The sequence below is a fragment of the Salminus brasiliensis genome, chromosome 1 (assembly GCF_030463535.1).
Source record: "Salminus brasiliensis chromosome 1, fSalBra1.hap2, whole genome shotgun sequence".
NCBI classification, from domain to species: domain Eukaryota; kingdom Metazoa; phylum Chordata; class Actinopteri; order Characiformes; family Bryconidae; genus Salminus; species Salminus brasiliensis.
Genome location: NC_132878.1, coordinates 52408865 through 52428903, shown reverse-complemented (window position 1 = coordinate 52428903; position 20039 = coordinate 52408865). Strand labels below are relative to the sequence as shown.

Here is a 20039-nt window from a genome sequence, read left to right as displayed (position 1 = left end):
TATAAAGCTGAAGTCTTTAAGACGCGATGTGGATGAAGACATGATGCCTATATACAACTTATGGACTTGGTGTGCCTTTATGTCTAATAACACAATGAATTACTGTTATTATTATTTATGAGTAATAATATAATAACAATATTTGATGAGCCTCCATATATCAGGATATCGTTTAGTAGTACAAGGGTACAGTTTCCTCTGTCACACACACACAGGAGGAAAGACCTCCTACTGCTGAACACCCTTTGATTGAGCCAAGCTCTGCCCCAAACTGCCCCCCTCTCACCCAGACACATGTGCCAGGGCAAATCACTCACACATTCATACACATAGACATGAAAGCTAATTACAGCTCAATTTAAGCAAACACACACAAACACACACACACACACGCACACTCAGGCACAAACATGCTACAATTGGGTTATCTCCACGGTCCACCATACTAACACGATTTCACCTTAACCCCTCCCCCCAACCCACACTTTCCACTCTATTTCTCAGCTACACGCACACATATACACACACACTCATCTCTGCACAAGCCATCGCTCCTCTGCCTCGTGTCAGGGAATTCTCATTACGAGTGAGTGGGAAGGGGGCTCACTTCACCTGAATACACGGATACACACACACACACACACACACACCCCTCAGTGCCACCCCCCACTCAATCATTTTACTCCAATTTAATCCTGATGGTCTTTAGATTTGCCCTATTCCATTAATCCCACTTTGTGCCAATTCACTATCAGACCCCTAAAGAAGCCCCCATTTCTGCTCCCCCGATTAGCCCTGGAAGAGGGAGGGGGTTGGGGGGTTAGAAATACCAAATCAGCAGACATTTCCCCATCAAGTAGCAGTGTGTGAGCATGTCTGCACCACAGACAGACTGAACGAATGTGCGTGGGTTCGTGTGAGTTATTCTCACTCTGTGCTGTGTGAGGGTCTCTTATTTATAGAGAGAGGGTTATTAAGCCCCCCCCTATTCACGAGTCATCGATATAGAGAGGGGCCGTCTTATCCTGTACTGTCTTTATCTGCCACCGGCTAATACCATTAACAGACAGGGTTAATTGAAGAAGCTCTATCTTAACCCATGCTGCACACACAAGAATAGAGAAGGAGGGTCTGCTGGAGGTCTATGAGTCTGGGAGGTCTGTGTGAGGTGATGACACAGATGCATGCACAAAAAAAAGCAACCTGATGGACATGTGTCCAGCAAAAGGTGAAGGACTGCTGCCTTTAGAGAGGCTCAGCAGACCAGTGTGATTCACAAAGGAGCAAAAGATCCAATTTAAGGTTAAAATGGAGAGGAAAAACAGAAGAAGGATTAAATTATAGACAGCAGAACACTAGGGAGACGTGTCATGGACTGTATTAGGTGACGGAAGGTGTTCATTATAGAGGTTATCTGCTCCATAGTGGCACGTCGATTACTCTGCAACACTCGTCGGAGACGTTGTTCCACACCTTTAGTACAGCAGGTCTAGAACATCCCACAAAGTTAGCGGTTTCTGAGATGCTACCACCTTCTGCCCACCATAATACCACACCATCTTGTCCCAGATGCCACGTTTGTTCAGTGGTAGCAGAGCACATCTCAGAAACTGCTCACTTGGTACAATGTTCTAGAGCCGCCGACGTAAAGGTGCTAAGAATGCACACTGAGAGTGCCTCCCACCAGCATAACAGTGGTGCCCCATAGGCCATTGATGCCAGAGGGGAACTGCAGACCAGATAACCTCTATAATGAACACCGTACATCACCTAATACAGTGCATGACATGACGTCTCGCTAGTGCCAGCCGAGCCAAGGATGGGTATTAGGTAGTAGACTGATAGATGCCCAATATATGCCTAATATAGGGCATGTACACCCTGTTTTGGTTAGAAAAAGGCAGGTTTCTCCACTCCATTTGAAATAATCACAGCCAGGGGAGAATCTCACAGCAAATGAGTTGGAAATTGTCGAGTGTCCGACTCTACAGGCAGTGCTTTCCTATGTGTGGTGTGCTTAATTGAGCACCTGTGTCAGCTATAGGCACAGCGTAAAGCAGGGGAAATCACTGATTAAAATTGTGTCTGTAGATGGATGACACTTTAGCCTGCTTAATGAACTCTGCATAAAAACAGTTATTGCATGCCGGCTTTCCGCGGCCGAGAGCAGGCGAAACAAAGACGTCTCTGAGAAAACAGCGGCTGAATTGAAGTGTCAAGTTGGCAGTGTTTTAAATGCATGTCAGTAAGGTCTGCTTTATTTATAATGCAGCTTAAGAAATAGGCCCTTATCTGTCTTCCTCCATCCCACATTCTCTACATCCACTCTCTCTCTCTCACTCTCAATCTCTATCTCTCCATCACATTTTCTCTCTCTCTCTCTCTCTCTCTCTCTCTCTCTCTCTCTCTCGCTACTGCATGCTGAGCCATTTATCCTGCACTTTCAGAGAGAGACAAGCTCTGGCTGCTGTGGCATTTTAATATGGCCCTGACTTCTCTCTCTCGCTCTCTCTCTTTCTCTCTCTCTCTCACACACACACACACACACACACACACACACACTTACACATACACCCAGATATGACCATGCATGCCCTACAATCACTTTCACACACACACACACACACACACACACACACAGAGATATGTGATTTGTAGAGTGGCTGGGCGTCCGAGTCTGGTCTGTATTGGTGAGATGGAGAGCGAGAGGTACAGGGTGTTATCAAAGCAAGAAAGAGCACCCACGCTCATATCTCACACGCGTCCTTTCTCTTCATCCCTTCTTCAATCCCGATGTGTACATAGACGCCTCGTTCTCTGGGCGAGGCGATAAGCAAGGAAGAAAAAAAAACAACAAAAAAAAAACAGATTCATAGATGGGATTCCCTCAACCACGAAGAGAAAGAGGGCCAGCAGAGAAAAGAAAGAAAAAGAGAGAGAGAGAGAGAGAGAGAGACATAGAGCAGGAGGGAGCGAAAGAGCAAGTGAGCGAGAAAGTCATTTCCAGCTGAACACGCGGGCAGAAAGAGAACAGAAAAGCAATCGCTCCAGAGAGATGCGCTTTCATCCCCAACCAAGGCCAGGGAGTAGATTTCCCAGGCAACTATTCAAAAAGCGGCATTAGCAGCCAGCGGCGGAGGGGCTAAAGGCTTTTGCGGAGAGCAGAGCTGCTGACACGGGTGAGAAATCACACCGCCACAGCTCTGGAGACACAGCAGCCCTCAGATTGGCCCTGAAGTCGCTGGCAATCAGACGGGCATGGAAACCCTCACGCTGACCCTGCTGACAAACCTCATATCCTCAGCCAAAGCTGGGCCTGGTCCATTAGCCCACTCCTAAAATTACAGCTCTTACAAGCACAAACAAACACAACCAATACTGAGGCTCCATTTCTAAAACCTCACACCATACCAGATTTAAAAAGAGCCACAGCTCATCTACACATTGGCTGAGTCTGAAATGTAAGAAATGCTGCCTACTCAGACAGGACCCTGAGACAGGAAGGCACCCAGTCATGTCTGAATCGAAGTTTAGTAATCTAGCGAAACGCTTATATCTAGCAGTTAGCAGCCGATACTTCGGCAACGTCAGGATGATTCAGTTACAGAGACCTTCATCACTACACTGCCTTCTGAGGCAGCCTGGACAGCAAGGCAGCATGTCACTCACTAGCTACCCCTAATCTCAGACATAGCTATAGTTGAAAGGCAAAGACTTGGCAAAAACTCTGGACACTGGAGTTACAAGACTAACACGTTTCAGTTGGTCATCTTCTGGCTTTAAAAAGGATGAATATAGCCGTATATAGCCATTTTCCAGCTTAGTGCAGAACCATTTAGCCAGTCAAAGACCCTTTTAAGCCGTTGTGCTAAAAGGAATGGACTCGGCTTGCTGTTATTGTTTTACAATGAAGCTACAAAGCTAACACTTGCACTTGAACATCTTGAAGCCTGAATACCATCTGTGCATTCGTCCATTTCATGGATAACTGTGTCACTTAGCTTCACAAACCACATTACATTTACGTGATTTAGCCATAGCAGAAAATGCATCCCTATAGGATATGCCCAAGCCAAGATACTGCCAGAAACAGGAGTCAGTGCTCATGCCCAAATACAAAGACACACAATGCCACACAAGTAAGCTAGTTCATTAGAGATTACAAAAAGATGTAGTTTGAGGCAAGCGTGCGATGATTTAGTCATGCAGTTTGCACAGTGCTAATTGGCAGCCGCAAGTTAGCTACATTAGGCATATATTAGCCCTCAAAACCAAACGTGTCTTGGCTGTTGGACAACACTTGGAAATTGTCTGCCGACGCAGACATAATACACAGACATCGACAAAATGCAAAAATCAGGACTACATCTATCTGGATTAGCATAACACGTGTCCTCAAATATGTCTGCGATCTAAATATCTGGTAAATGCCAATTCCCGATACTGATATGATTCGGATAGCATTGTGCATCCCTAGAATGCTCAGAAAGCTAATGGAAGCTTATAAAGACCAATAAGCACCATGCTCACACTTGCCCTGTGATACCATGCTTTTCACAAGGTTTAGTGATCTCTAATATTTTTTACCTTTATTTCAGATTTTTACCAACCCTCAATTCTCAATTACCCAACCCGTACGTATTTTCTCCCTCCCCCACCCCAATCACATGCAACGCCCCTGGCACTAGTAAGGACAAGACCAACACATGACCCCTCCAACACATGACTTCAACGCAACTGGAGGGAAGCGCTGTATACCCTGCTCTGACGCACCCGGCAAGCACTGGCGGCCTGCGCTGCACTAATGCGATGTGGGGGATAGCGCCATCTAGTCACCCTAGAGCCAAGGCCAATTGCGCTCTCTCGGGGCCCCAGCTGCCGATGGCTAGCAGCGTGCTCAAGATTCGAACCAGCGATCCTCGGATCACAGTGACAGCACTATAGTCCGCAGGACCAATCTCTAATAGACCAGGAATATGGTGAAAATGCATTTGCTGAACTACTTCTCTAAAGAGCAGAAAACACACACGCATACACACACATTTACTGCCCGAGCGCAGAATAAAGAGAGAGAGTGTGTAGCAGGGTTGGCAGTAGGTGTTAGGTTGGATGTTAGTAGTAAGGCACATCTGCATCTGGCAGCAGAGTGACTTATTTTATCCAACAGACCAGCATGACAGCTGAGCCCCAGAGAAACAGAGGTTCCAGATGTTCCTCTGCTCCAGCCCGGCCAAGCACACTACGATATCTTCCTACACTTCTGGCATCCTGACTAAAAGTTGCAGAGTATCCATCCCATTAGACACCAATTGGCTGTGTTCTAATAAACACACATGCGCCCTCTCCACACCGTCACAAACGGAGCGAAGGTCATGTACAGTTTAATTACTGCTTATTACCAATTCAACACATTACAGAGCAAAGCCCGCCTCAGGTGTAATTAGCGCTGCAGCGTTCTCTCCTCCAGCCCTCCACACTGAGGCCATTCCCTATTACATTCCACCACTCGTCTGTTTTTTTTGGATAAGGGCCAGGTGGCCATTTTACCTGTACCATTAAACACAAGATAGGGATTTACATCAGTGTATGTGTGTGTGTGTGTGTGTGTGTGTGTGCACACGTTCATGCACAGACCTTCTCTCTTTCTCCTTCTGGGAAGCATCTGACCCAGCGCACAGCCAGCTGGCCACACATCCACACCACAAACTGCCACTGACAAATTTACACTGACGTTAGTGGAGCTGATAGTGTAGCCAACCTGGTACTGCTGAGTGCAGAGTTTCTAAATCCTTCTCCATACACCGACCTAGCCATCAAAGAGTCCCATCACCTGCCCACCCATTAACCCATCGTCCATTTAGACCATTCTAACACACTGTCCAAATGTTTGTGGACATCCCTTCTGATGAATGCATTTAGCTACCTTAAGTTGCACCTATTGATGGCAGAGATGTGTAAATGCTCATACATACACAGTTTGTCTTGTCCCTACAGAAAAGTACTGCCAAAAGAATAGGACTCTTTGGAGCAGATGAACATGAACATGCTAACGCAACTAATGCTAGGCGTGGGCTGGAGGGGTATAAAGGCCCCTAGCATTGCGCTGTGGAGCAGTGGGACTTTGTTCTTTGGAATGATGGATGGATGGTGCTCCATCCAATACTTTTGGGATGAGTTTGGGAGTTGGCGATAAGGTGGGGTGGTGATCATCTAACATCCTGACCTCACGGCAGGATAAATGTATTTTTTAATATCCTTGATTTAGGAAGAAACGATGAACGGGCAGGCATCCCAATATTTTGGTCCATATAGTGTATGTGTGTAGAACACAATGCACCAATGACTCTAAATTCTGCATACAGCGCATTACTCAGGGTGTAGCAGTCGTGATTTCATGACCTACCTACTGCACTACATGCAGAGCTATTTCGGATTTCCCCAGTGAACTCTAGAGGCAACAAACAAGTGCCATTTGTGATCACTCAGTCAGACTGTAATGAGTTGAGATGACTGATGAGTGATGCAATGTGCAGCTACCTGCATCTCCCTTGACTCCTTATTTTTGGGGAGTGGGGGGGTGGTTCTACCTGGGTAGGTGAGGAGCTCACTTGTGGAGTGTGGTGTACGTATAGGCGTCACACACGGAATCTGTCCCCAAATACAGCAGGCGGATACGTCAAAGAAATCCGTGATGCGGAAGCAGTTCGCATTATCAGATGATAAGAGGAAAGCAAAATGGCCTTCCATGAAGGTACAGCAAATCTCAGCAATCATCTTTAATATCCAAGTACGCTGGTGACGGGTGTGAGAGAGTAGCTGTGTGTCAATGTCATCCTCATCATGGTATGTCACGAAACACTATTATTATTTCATAAAAATGTTTTTGAGAACAAATATTCCAACATTTATCCAGAAACGTTAACAGATATTCAAAGCCAATGCCACAGCGCTATTCAGGCCAGCCGTACCACTCTTCCCTTCATCCCTCCATCATTTTTCCTCTGTGTTATGACACCTGGCTGTCTGTTGTTTCGTGCCTGTACTGCAGTACAGCAGCAGCGCGGCCACGGTGGCTGCTTCCAGGCTAACCTCTTTGCTCTGCTCTGTAAAAGCCATTCACTGCCGCTGCTGCCTCCCACCTCCACGCTGCATCCCACTCACTCCGCTATTGAGAAATGCAGCCTTTTCATTTCAGCCGCTTAATGGGAGCAGAGAGAGGCCCACGCATACTAAGCAGCTCGCGGCCAGTCGGATCTTTACACAACCCAACAGGGCACCACGGCAGGGGAGGGTGGAGTGTCAGCCTGGATCACTGTCTCTCTCTCTCTCTCTCTCTCTCTTTCTCACTCTCTCTTTCCTGCGCTCTTTGCTTTCTCTGAATACGTACAAAACACAATAAAGACGAAAGGGAGGGGGGGGGGGCTGGGAACGTAAGAGCAATACCAATTAAAGACAGTTTACAAAATCAGGAAAAGGACCGCTCCCCCTGAGCCGGCCTCCTCAGGGAGCCATTTTGTTTCTTCGACAAGCCGCAGCCTCAGAAGTTCCTGCTAATTCTCGGGCAACAAAAGGTACCAAGAAAAAGAATGAAGAGCAAGTGTGTGTGTACTTTTCAACACAAACAGGAGCACCTCCGGTGCCCTGACGGAAAAAAGCCATGCACTTAATAAACAATGAGATGCTATACCAGAAACGGGCAAACTGCAACTTCCTTTGAAATGTGCCTCCATATAAAAGGAGGAAGGCTTCATTTTACAATGTATTACACTGTTCTCTCTCCATCTGTCCCGAGGTTTTCCAGGAGTCATCTTTAAATGTCAGAAGAAAGGTGGAGTAAAGCATTGGTGTAATGAAGCAATGCATTTAGGCCTACATTAAAAACTACTAGACACCTCCACAATAAACAGTCTGCCCCGGGCGAGAGGGTTCCTGTGTGGATGTGGATGCAGCTTTGTTCTTCTCCTTTGGTTCATTGGTAGCTGATTACCTCATGCGCTGTTTGAAATGCTCCATCGTGAGCACGAATCAGTGCTCACTTCCGATCATTCCACTGAGATGTGGACGTTTTAGCCTCCAGGAATGTCTTTAATGATCAAGAGTGTGGACCAAATCATTACGAGGAAAGGCCTGAGTTTGCCATTTCTGTAATATGTATTTTTCTATCGCCCTAAACTGACTCGCAACATTAATCAGACTTGCCCAATGTCCCTTGGACTCGTCCTTAAGTCACTAACATCTTGACTCATCCTTTTGACAACCGACTTGCAACTTGACTCAATCACAGCTGTACTCTGACTCGTTTCATAACTGACTTACCATGTGACCTGGACTTACCCTTAACTGATACCTTGCCTCAGACTCACTCTTAACTCACTCATAACCTTACTTAGACTCGTTCTTAACTTACTCACAACCTTACTCAGACTCGCCCTTAGCTCTCACAATTTGACTCTGACTTGCCTTTAACTCAATCACAACCTGACTCTGACTCACCCTTACCTCAGTCACAACTTGACTCTGACTCACCCTTACCTCAGTCACAACTTGACTCAGACTCACCCTTACCTCGGTCACAACTTGACTCAGACTCACCCTTAACTCCCACACAACTTGACTCAGACTCACCCTTACCTCACTCACAACCTGACTCAGACTCACCCTTACCTCAGTCACAACGTGACTCAGACTCACCCTTAACTCCCTCACAACTTGACTCAGATTCACCCTTACCTCGGTCACAACTTGACTCAGACTCACCCTTACCTCGGTCACAACTTGACTCAGACTCACCCTTAACTCCCTCACAACTTGACTCAGACTCACCCTTACCTCACTCACAACCTGACTCAGACTCACCCTTACCTCAGTCACAACGTGACTCAGACTCACCCTTAACTCCCTCACAACTTGACTCAGACTCACCCTTACCTCGGTCACAACTTGACTCAGACTCACCCTTACCTCACTCACAACCTGACTCAGACTCACCCTTACCTCGGTCACAACTTGACTCAGACTCACCCTTACCTCACTCACAACCTGACTCAGACTCACCCTTACCTCGGTCACAACTTGACTCAGACTCACCCTTAACTCACTCACTTGACTCAGACTCACCCTTACCTTAGTCACAACTTGACTCAGACTCACCCTTAACTCCCTTACAACCTGACTCAGACTCACCCTTAACTCAGTCACAACTTGACTCAGATTCACCCTTACCTCAGTCACAACCTGACTCAGACTCACCCTTAACTCAGTCACAACTTGACTCAGACTCACCCTTAACTCCCTCACAACCTGACTCAGACTCACCCTTAACTCCCTCACAACCTGACTCAGACTCACCCATAACTCAGTCACAACTTGACTCAGACTCACCCATAACTCAGTCACAACTTGACTCAGACCCACTCCCACCTCAGTCACAACCTGACTCGTCCTTAACTCCCTCATGACTCCAACTCACTCTGAACTTACTCCAACCTAAATCATCTCTTGATCAGAATGAAAGTGAGATTTAATAACTGACTCGAAACATGACACACACTTCCTCTTAACCAACTCGCAACTCAGACTCCCTCCTATAACTAATTTGCGAAGATCACATTCCTTTACAACCTCTATAACACCGGCTGCATTCTCTACTGCACTAGCTCGCTGGTGCAATATGAACAGCCGACTAACCACGCATTTCATGTTCAGTTCCAGTGTGAGGCAAAACGACATGAAAACTGACAAAATTGAGGATTGATGGAATCAGCCTTTATACTGTCTATGTTTATGTAGGTTTCTGTCAGCTGTCATGAAGGGTTTATATAGGTGTCATGCAGCGTTCCGAATAGAGCCCTACTGTAAAGTGTTCTACAGGGTATCCAAACATGTATTATAGTATAGACATTTAAATATCAGAAATGATATGGTGCAAACATGAATGGGGGTAAATTCAGCAAGAGCACACGTGACTGAAGCATTTCAGTGTGCTGTGTCTGTTGCAAATGCCGCATTTCTATAGCTCACAATCATAGTCATTTGTCACGTGGTGCACACATCAAAAATCTCCAGGGACCGCATTATCTAGCACTGACTTTTTGTCTTCCTTTTTTTTTTTTCTTCTTCGTTTGTTTCTGAGGTGCTTGAGGGGGAGGGTGGGCTTGGAGTCAGTGGAGCGGGGCATTCCTCCACACCGCAGTAACAGATGTGGAGAGGAGGAGGGGGTGGATTTCTATATTTCTGACTTAAATTGAAAGAAGGGAAAAACAAAGAGGATGCTGTTTTGTCTCTGGCTTAAGGAGGTTATCTTTACCTCAGAAGGTGGAGGGTGGACCCACAGGCAGGTTAAGGAAGAACGAGAGAGAGATACATAAGGAGACAGTGTTAAAGGCAAAGACAGAGACATGAAAAAATGGATGGAGACTGATGCTGAGAAAACCTCTCATGAGAGAGATACAGAGAAGAAGAGAAAATGGAGAGAGAGTGTGTGTGAAGGAGAAATGCAGAAGAGCAAAAGGTAGAGAAGAAAGAAACAGAGAGAGACTGGGAGACGAGAGGAAGCGAGAGAGATATATGGGAGGGAGATCAAGAGATGGAGAGAGAGAGTCCCTCAAGCCACAGCTCCTTAAAATCAGTATGCTGCTATTATGCAGAGTGTCAGCAGTCGTGCACACACAGAAATCTCCGTCTTCGTCTTTCTTCTCCAGGCTGTGTGTGACTGACTATCAATACTGGAAGACCTGAGGACACACACCGACTGATAGAAGAGGGCTGAGGAACAAATCACAAGCCAGAAAGTAAATGGTGAGCTGAGCTCCCCAAAGCTAAGCTTGTTTCTGTCTCTCTGTCTCTCTCTCGTTCTCTCTCTCTCTCTGTGTGTGTGTGTGTGCACACGTTTGTGGTGTCTGGACTGATGGTATGCTCTAGACTCACATCCAGAGCGCTGTGCAGACAGATTGTGGGTGTTTTAAGGAGATTATGGGGCAGATTAGCAAGACGCAACACTGCAGGGGACCTACAGTAGGCCACTGCCCTGTTTCAACACACACTCAAATACTAGTTTTCATACCGTTTCAGGACATGATGTCATATTATATATAACAGACATATGTGGAAACCAAGTCGTAAAGCTCTACTATTCACACACACTGCTTTGCTGATATGATCATTAGAAAGGAATTCTGCGATAGACTGGTTCTCTGTCCGGAGATATTACTGACTTGTGCCCAATGATTCCAGGTAGGATCGGGACCCGCCATGACCCTGGATAGTGGATAACTGATGCTGATCAACCTTAACATAAGAACCACTGACATGTGGCGTGAAAAACACTGATCATCTATATACGGTGGCCTCGGTCAAGGGGTGGGTATATTAATGCAGGCAAAATGGGCAAGCATAAGAATGTGATTGACTCTCACGAGGACCAAAATGTGATGACTAGAAAACTGGGTCAGGGCATCTCTTGTGTTTTTCTGGTATGCAGTGGTCAGTTTTTACCAAACATGGTCCAAAAAAAGGACCTAAAGGCTTATTAATGCGAACCATGGAGACCCAACCTCTCAACTCACAGGAATTAAAGGATCTGCTGCTAATCACTTGGTACCAGATACCACAAGACACCTTCAGAGGTCTTGTGGAGCCTACTCAGGTTTAGGCTGATTGGTGTATTTTCTAGGCCTAACTAAATCTAACTCTGACCTTATATCAGTATATCAGTAACCCAAAATAGGGAGCATCTTCTTGGAGGAGCTTACTTCGGACCTCACTCCAGCGGATATCTGCAAAAGCCTTGGTGTAGTTGCATATGGCCAGTTATTGTTCTCAGCTCAAACCTGCAAACCTGATCTACATCATGACCAGATCATGCAGATTTCCCCTTTCTAACACCCAGATAATTTGACCTTTTCTGTCTAAGAAACCACCTAGGCGTTGATCAAGTCCCTTGCCAGTGAGCAACAGCATGACTCGTCTACACAGTCCTCCTAAGTTCAGGCATGTCACTCCTCTGCTGTGTACCCTTCATTTACTTCACTTACTCTGTAACTGCCCGCATCAGATTTTAGACACTGATGTCTATCTACAACATAAACAATTGACCAGATCCTCCCTACATGATGGACATGGTCAAAACCCTGATCTGGACTTGAGATTGCGCTTTCATGACCACCGGCTCGCTGCATGTCCGCGGTTCAGTGTTACAAGCTTGGACTGAAGATGATAGTGGCATTTTACAACTAGATAATGGAGGGGAAACATCTTACAGGCCTACTACTGTCAGGTAGACCGGGGCTCTAATCACGGCAGTCAGACTTCAACACAGCCTAAGAGTCCAAAATGAGTATTTTAACCTTTGTGGGCTGCCATTCGCTGGATGAGGGCATTCCTAAGCTCTAATTAGGAGGAGCAGATAATGTCACCCAGAATGGACAGATCGATATGGAGGATCGAGGAGCGGCAGTCAATGCCTCCTCTCTGAGTGGGACGGATTTCCAAGAATGGACATTTCCCCTCCACTTCAGGATTCCACGCTGGACTTTTATTTTATTTTTTATTTTTTAAGGCAGATAAAAACCTACAAGACGTCCAATATTTGCAAACAGAGAAAGAGCAGGGCCATCCAAAATGGCTGAAGGTTTTCCACAACAGCTTTTTATTTTATTATAATTTTTTTTTTGCTAATGTTTCATTTTGACCCAAATTTCCTCCCCAGTTTCAGATACCCAATGAAAATTCGCCAACTCCCCCTTTCACAAATAATACAACCAGCCACCAACTCTTTTCACCAGGCAACCAAAGCTCTCTGAGGAAAGCGTTGGGTACCCAGCTCTGATGAATCACCCAGCAGACGCCCATGCAGGCCAGCATTACACTGCAGTGACGTGGGAAAATGAGCGAGCCATCTACCCACCTGAAGAGAGCAAGGCCAATTGTGCTCTCTTGGGCTCCAGCTGCTGATGCTACCGAACATTTCCCCCCATTTCCTTGTGCCATTCGTGATTCACAATCCCACAGAATCCCAGCAAAAATACCGCCTGACCCAGTCTGGTTCATTAAACGTTTCTGGAGTTTGCCCCCCTTGCCACAATAAAACCCTCTACTTTTCTGGAAAGGCACTAGATGTTGAAACATGACTGTGAAGATCTGACGATGATAAGCCACACGAGTATTAGTGATGTTAGGTATGATTAATTCTGGCAATTAATTCTGGACCACTTCAAGAACCCAGTTTCACTGCTCCACTGCTTGATTCTTGGGCGGTGTGGGGACCAGGGTAATCACAGCAAAGATTATTGCCATATTTTCTTCACCTGTATTTATGAGTAGTAGTATTACTATTAGTGCAGGCGATTATGCTTGGCACTGGGTATGATGACCCTAGGCCTCATGTAGCTCCAGAGCACCCCATTCTATTTTATATATATATATATATATATATATATATATATATATATATATATATATTCCCAGAATGGACATATATATATATATATATATATGATAATGGATATATATATGTGAGTGCGTATGTGTGTATGTATGTGTGTGTAATTGAAACCCTGTCTCAGCAACAGGTGCACTTTAAAGTGTCCCGAATCCTTTATTACAAGCACCGCTCAACTGTCAACCCCTCATGTGATTTTTTTCTTCACCCATATGCCCCTTTAGCGAGCCGTTATCTGCCTCTCAAAAATAACAGACTTCTATTTTAATGAAGCGCTCTCTCACTTCACTCAAATGGAAGGCCCATGGCCATTGCTTTGAATCCAAGACTTGCATGGCCCCATTTCCCTTGTCTACCACTCTTTTGCTCCTATTCCTTTTTTTTATTTAATATAACCCTGGCAGTTGAGTGCTGTCAGATCTAGCTTGAAATTCAGAAGCACCCAAAACTCCCTTTCCCACCATTTTTCATCTTATTTTTCCAAAGTTCTCCTGCTTAAGTCCACTTACTGTATCTCAACTCAATAATGCAGCAGAAGCCATTCCCTATACGGCTCTGTATCCTTGGTCCTGCATCGACCCCCTCCCAAAATAAAAAAAACCCACATCCAGAGCCGAGCTTGTAAGGATGAATAAATGACGGCGGTGGGGAAAGCAAAACAATGTTGGCTTTGTGGGCCCCCACACTCTGTGTTCCGTCTCCATGGAGACACACCGCTGCCTGCTGGGTCCATTCAGGCAGAAGGGGATGCCTTCCCGCCGATGCGCGCTGAAAAGTCCGGAACACAGGACCCACACTCGATGCGAGAACCCTGCGGCGGCCTGGTTCTGTCGAGCGCCTGTTGGTGTGTGAGTGGGTTGCCGTGCCAACGGGCAACCGCTAGCAGAAGAGCGCTGTGTTCAGAGTAGGGCCATGTATAAAAGATGAACTCTAAATTCAAGTCCTTTACCAAGAGAGGTACAGTTGCTTCAGGGGTCTCAAACTGAGCTGCACTGCATGCAATCAACTGATCAACGTCCAGCTACGAATGTGTCCATACACATCGATACAAACACTGTGGAGATCAATAGCCGAATGGTTAACAACTATCCAGGTCTGAGAGTGCAACCACACTGATTGGGGTGGCTGGGGGGGTTGGGGTGTGTGTGTGTGGGGGGGGGGCAGAGACTAAAGGTGTTAGACTGCTTGAAGGCCTGAGAAGAACTGCACTTAATAGCAACCATGGCAGGAATACCCTCCCTAAGACCATGAGTAAGGAACCATGTAGAACAGAGAGGAACCAAGGAGGTGTCTTCTGGGCCCCTGCACTAGAGGTCCACAAGCTTAACGACTAATGGTCATGACATTAAGAGATTCTGAATAAATCATGCTTCTGCATAACATCTCCTACGCCTGCTCTACTGGGTTCACAACCCTGGTTCTGCACGCGTGTGTTTTCCAAGCCCTCAGAATACCTGATTCTACTAATCAGCCGGGAGCCCTACCAGACCTGTGGTCCAGACCAATGGGGTAATCACTAGCAGTGGGGTATAGAAACAGTGGTGCTATATGATATGAGATGAACACTGTGTGTGTATGTGTGTGAGTGTGTTTGTGTCAGAAGAGAGCGAGCACAAGTGTGTGTGTGTGTGTGTGTGTGTGTGAGTGTGTTATGCAAGGTGAGCTCGTTATCCTCTCCCTTAATACAGCCCGTGTGCGATGAATCAGTGCGCGCAGATGAAACTGCACGCTCGGTCGTTAAAGTCGTGATGACGCACGCGAGCTTACTCTTCATCACCGGAGAGCTCGTGCCGTTAGCGCGCGCTCCGTCCTTCAGGCAGCGCAGCGCGTGCTCCCGGGCACCACCTTCCTCCTCGTCTTCCTCCTCCTTCACCACCTACTCCTCGTACTCTCGATTCCCCCCCCATTCTTTCGGTTGCCGGCTGGCTCGCGGATTCTCTCTCCGCTTCATTCCCACACTCCGGTTCACGCGCAGCTCCGGTTTTGTGCGCGCTCCGAAAATGAAAGTTAAACGGCCACCTGCTCGTGCGCAGCTTCACGCTATCCTGCCTCTCCCCGTTTCTGCTCGTGCTCGGTACAGTGATTGCAAGCAGTGCGCGCACACACACACACACACACACTGACAAACGCACGCACGCACGCACGCAGGCACACGCTCAACCTCCACACGCATACAGAAACCTGCAGAGTGTCAAACAAGCTCGCGCGCGATCCCGAGCCCTCGTTCGCTCCAGCGGGCAACAGCTGCAGTGTCGCTGGACGCAGCGCGCGCCCCGGCAGCTGTGTTTAACGCGCAGGCGGGACGGCGATGCAGCAAAAAGCAGTGCGCGCGTGACGACCCGTGCCGCTGGTACGCGCTCCACACTCCAGTCCCGCTAAAAGCGCTCGCGCGTCTCGCTGTGTAACGGGTCGCGTGGAGCAAAACCTGGTCCATAAAATCACGTGTCGGAGTGCGCGAGATGTAGAACATCCTCGAGCCGGACCGGGATCGTGGCACGAGAGAGAGCGAGAGGGGGGGGGCGGTTTAAAAGTCATGCTGCAGAAAAGCGCTCGTGCTTACCTTGAAAGTGGCACATGCTGCTGCAGCTTCCATACTCGGCTGGGGTGAACCGCGTGCGCGCGCCTCTCGGTTCTCCACTTCTCGTGCTAATCCAATCTCCCATGCCGGGGCCAGGCGGCCGAGCGCGCGCTGCTACATCGCGCCCCACACGGGCTTCGCTGTGCTGGACTGTGTGTGCGCGCGCTCTGCGCCTCCTGCGCCTCCTCCTCGCGCTCCCTCCGCGCCTCCCGCTGGAGTTGCCTGGTTACCTCCGGCTCAGCCAATGAGAGGCTGCGCGCGCGTTAACCCGCCGAGCGCCGGGCTGCCCCGGTTTCTCCGTTACAGAGGAGGAGGAGGAGGAGGAGCGAGAGAGAGAGAGAGGAGGGGGGGGGGCGGTAAATCACACACACACACACACACACAGAGAGAGAGAGAGAGAGAGAGAGGTGGGAAAGTCATAGAGAAAGGTAAAGAAAGTGAGAGAGAGAGAGTAGGACAGAAAGGTAGAGACGGGAGGTAAGTGAGGGAGAGAGAGATATAGAGAGAGGGTGAGGAGATGGAGGAGAGAGAGTGAGGGTAAGAGATGACAGTGAGACAGAGAGAAAGGGGGGGTGAGGGAGAGAAGGATAAAGGCAGACAGAGAGAAAGCAGAAGAGAGCGAGAGAGAGAGCAAGAGTTAGTGAGAGAGAGAGAGAGAGAGAGAGAGAGAGAGGCTAAGTCACAGAGAGAGAAAGTGAGGTAGAGAGACATAGAGAGGAAGGCAGAGAGGAGCTAAAGCACGTAGGAGATATAAAACAGTGGAGATGTGCAGGAGGAGATAAACAAGATAAATCAACTGCAGGATTGAAGGAAAAGAGTATACCCCTCCTCCTCTGGAGACCTCCAAACGCACATGAGAACAACTCAGGGTCTCACACACACACACACACACACACACACACACACACAAAACAAGCAGTGCTCTCACAGACAGTCTTAAACGGGACCGGAGCTTTTCTATGACAGAGGTTGTCTCTAAACTCATTTAATAGGGGTGGTCCGGCAGCAGTACGGGACAGAGGGAGCTGTGTTTTAACCCTGCGAGTCACCTCATCATGCAGAATATTGATTTCAATTACACCCTCCACTCTGAGAGGCACTGCCAAGTGCACCGCACCCGCTCCTTCCTCAATCATCATTATCAGCACAAGACAAGGGCCCTGGGGTTCTCCATACTGCCTCTCCAAAATGCCAGCATGGGACAGTGAGGGACACTCCAGCAGGTCTCATCCCCAAGGGGAGCCATTAGCATCAGTTCACCATTCCTGACCCTCACAGTCGTCCATGATCAGAATTTATAAGCCAGGAGAAACACTGAGAAAGTCTAGGTGTGTCTCATCAGTACCCTAGTCTTAACACTACCAGTCACAACAACAGCAGGGTACGGCATCAACACAAGATCAACGCATGAAATCCACTTGGAGGCTTCAGCAGACCCTTAAACTGCTTAAGACCCTTTATCTATTATTGTCAGTTTATTGGAAGGGTCTTTTCGATCACAGATGTAATGGACATGCTAATGGGACAGTTATTTGGATCAGGTGTGTCACCTACAATTGCCATATATGGACTGATGTAAGGAACCACTGAGAGACTGTGTTGCAGAGTCAGTCTATGCAGCTGTGCAAGGCTGTGCTGGCCAGGCTGTGCTGATGTGAATGTTATCCTTGGCCTTGTGCTTTCGATTATGTGGGCACCAGTAGTTTAGACTGTAGTGCTGTGTTAGCATGTGTGTGTTTGTAATTGGCAATTGCTGCCTCCTATTTGCAGCAAAAGCACCGCCTCCTTTTTTTCTGGGTGCATAAACCAGTTCAAGCCTGGTCTGAGCATGGCAAGTTGGTGCAGAAGCTGTGGTTCGGTGATGCCAGATGTCAGCAGTATTTCTTCTCCAACTCTAGTAGAAACCAATAGGGTTGCAGAGGGGTGGAAAAATTCCAAAATATAAACTGTCCATGGAAAATTTGGGAATAAAAATTTTGAATGAATTGGAAATATTGGAATATTTAAAGGAACTACATCAAACACCATAATCAGTGTAACAAAACAAAACAAAACGTCTGCTGTACATGTGATGGAGGAATGAACAGTGCATGCAGGGGCTGTGGTCTCAATAGCCTATCAGTGTGTATTGTGCCATGTGCCTGGGATTGAGGAGCAGCTTTGCTAGCAGCTTTGCTATTCAACTTTGGTTTTGGTATTATATCTTAATTATTTCAGCCAAGATTTTTCCTCAGTATATTTTTTTTACCAACTATATGTAAGTTTCTCACCTTTAGCTATTAGATATTCCCATTTTATTACTATTAATTCCAGTTAAGTCTGATAATTACCTGTTAATTCACGTTAATTCCCATGGTATATTTCCCAACTTTACATTTCGCAACCCTAGGAACAAATATCTAGGAACCACATAAGGAGCACTGTCTACAGTGGAAGGCACCCTGCATGGTTCTCATTAGTTATTGCCATATCACTTTGCTCCAAAGTTGTATAGCTGACTCCGCCCACTGCACATTGCCAATGTTCAAGCTGCCTACTGTCACCAGCTTTCATTGGCATTGCTGCTGGTGTGAATGCCGTGTTGGCCTGAAAACAGCTTTCTCTGCTTGACTTGTTCAACTTCTCAAACCATACTCCTGTTCCAGTAGTATGTAGATGTATGAATACATCTGCAGCTCCATGCTTGTGTTGTGTAATGTGTATGCACCTATAGGCTAGGCAAAGGTTATCCTGTGCTACTATCTTGTGCTGATGTGTTGGGTGATTTTGATGTAGTAGCCTGTGCTGCTGTGTTATTGTGTACTGTTTGGTTAGGTGCTTATCATGTAGTAGCCTGTGCTGCTGTGTTATCTTGTGCAGTTGTGTTGGGTGCTTATGATGTAGTAGCCTGTGCTGCTGTGTTATCTTGTGCAGTTGTGTTGGGTGCTTATGATGTAGTAGCCTGTGCTGCTGTGTTATCTTGTGCAGTTGTGTTGGGTGCTTATGATGTAGTAGCTTGTGCTGCTGTGTTATCTTGTGCAGTTGTGTTGGGTGCCTATGGTGTAGTATGTTGTGCTACTGTGTTATCTTGTGCAGTTGTGTTGGGTGCTTATGATGTGGTAGCCTTTGCTGCTGTGTTATTGTGTACTGTTTGGTTAGGTGCTTATGATCTAGTAGCCTGTGCTGCTGTGTTGTCTTGTGCTGTTGTGTTGGGTGCTTATGATGTAGTAGCCTGTGCTGCTGTGTTATCTTGTGCAGTTGTGTTGGGTGCTTATGATGTAGTAGCCTGTGCCGCAGTGTTATATTGTGCAGTTGTGTTGGGTGCTTATGGTGTAGTAGCCTGTGCCGCAGTGTTATATTGTGCAGTTGTGTTGGGTGCTTATGATGTAGTAGCCTGTGCCGCAGTGTTATATTGTGCAGTTGTGTTGGGTGCTTATGATGTCGTAGATTGTGCTGCTGTGTTATCTTGTGCATTTGTGTTGGGTGCTTATGGTGTAGTAGCCTGTGCTGCCTGATGTGTTATCTTGTGCTGATATGTTATCTTGTGCTGTTGTGTTGGGTGCTTATGATGTAATAGCCTGTGCTGCCTGCTGTGTTATCTTGTGCTGATGTGTTATCTTGTGCTGTTGTGTTGGGTGCTTATGATGTAGTAGCCTGTGCTGCTGTGTTATTGTGTACTGTTTGGTTAGGTGCTTATCATGTAGTAGCCACTGCTGCTGTGTTATCTTGTGCAGTTGTGTTGGGAGTTTATGATGTAGTAGATTGTGCTGCTGTGTTATCTTGTGCAGTTGTGTTGGGTACTTATGATGTAGTAGCCTGTGCTGCTGTGTTATCTTGAACTGCCGTGTTAGCTTATATTTCTGCTTTAACTAATATTGCTATGCTATCCTGTGCTGCTTTGGTTGCCTACACTTTTTTAGCCTGTGCTGCTGTGTAAGACTGTATTGCTTCAGTGGCCTGTATAGTGTTTTGCTATTCTGTGCTGCCATGTTAGCCTATGCTGCTACCATAACAGATTCCGCTGTGCTATGCTGTGTTGCAATG

At 46.9% G+C, this 20039-nt stretch overlaps 1 protein-coding gene across 5 annotated transcripts in view; it reads right to left on the bottom strand.

Annotated features, from left to right (window-relative positions):
• The window catches only part of dab1a (DAB adaptor protein 1a), a 192604-nt gene that overhangs the window by 160450 nt on the left and 12115 nt on the right, over nt 1–20039 (bottom strand). For 3 of the 5 annotated variants that reach the window (XM_072682444.1, XM_072682460.1, XM_072682471.1), the window contains exon 1: nt 15999–16228. The exons of 1 other annotated variant lie outside the window; for it this stretch is intronic. The gene's annotated coding sequence lies outside the window, so the exon portion shown is untranslated. Of the gene's footprint in view, nt 1–15998; nt 16230–20039 lie in introns of those variants that run through there. One more of the 5 variants, XM_072682479.1, reaches the window with a different exon arrangement.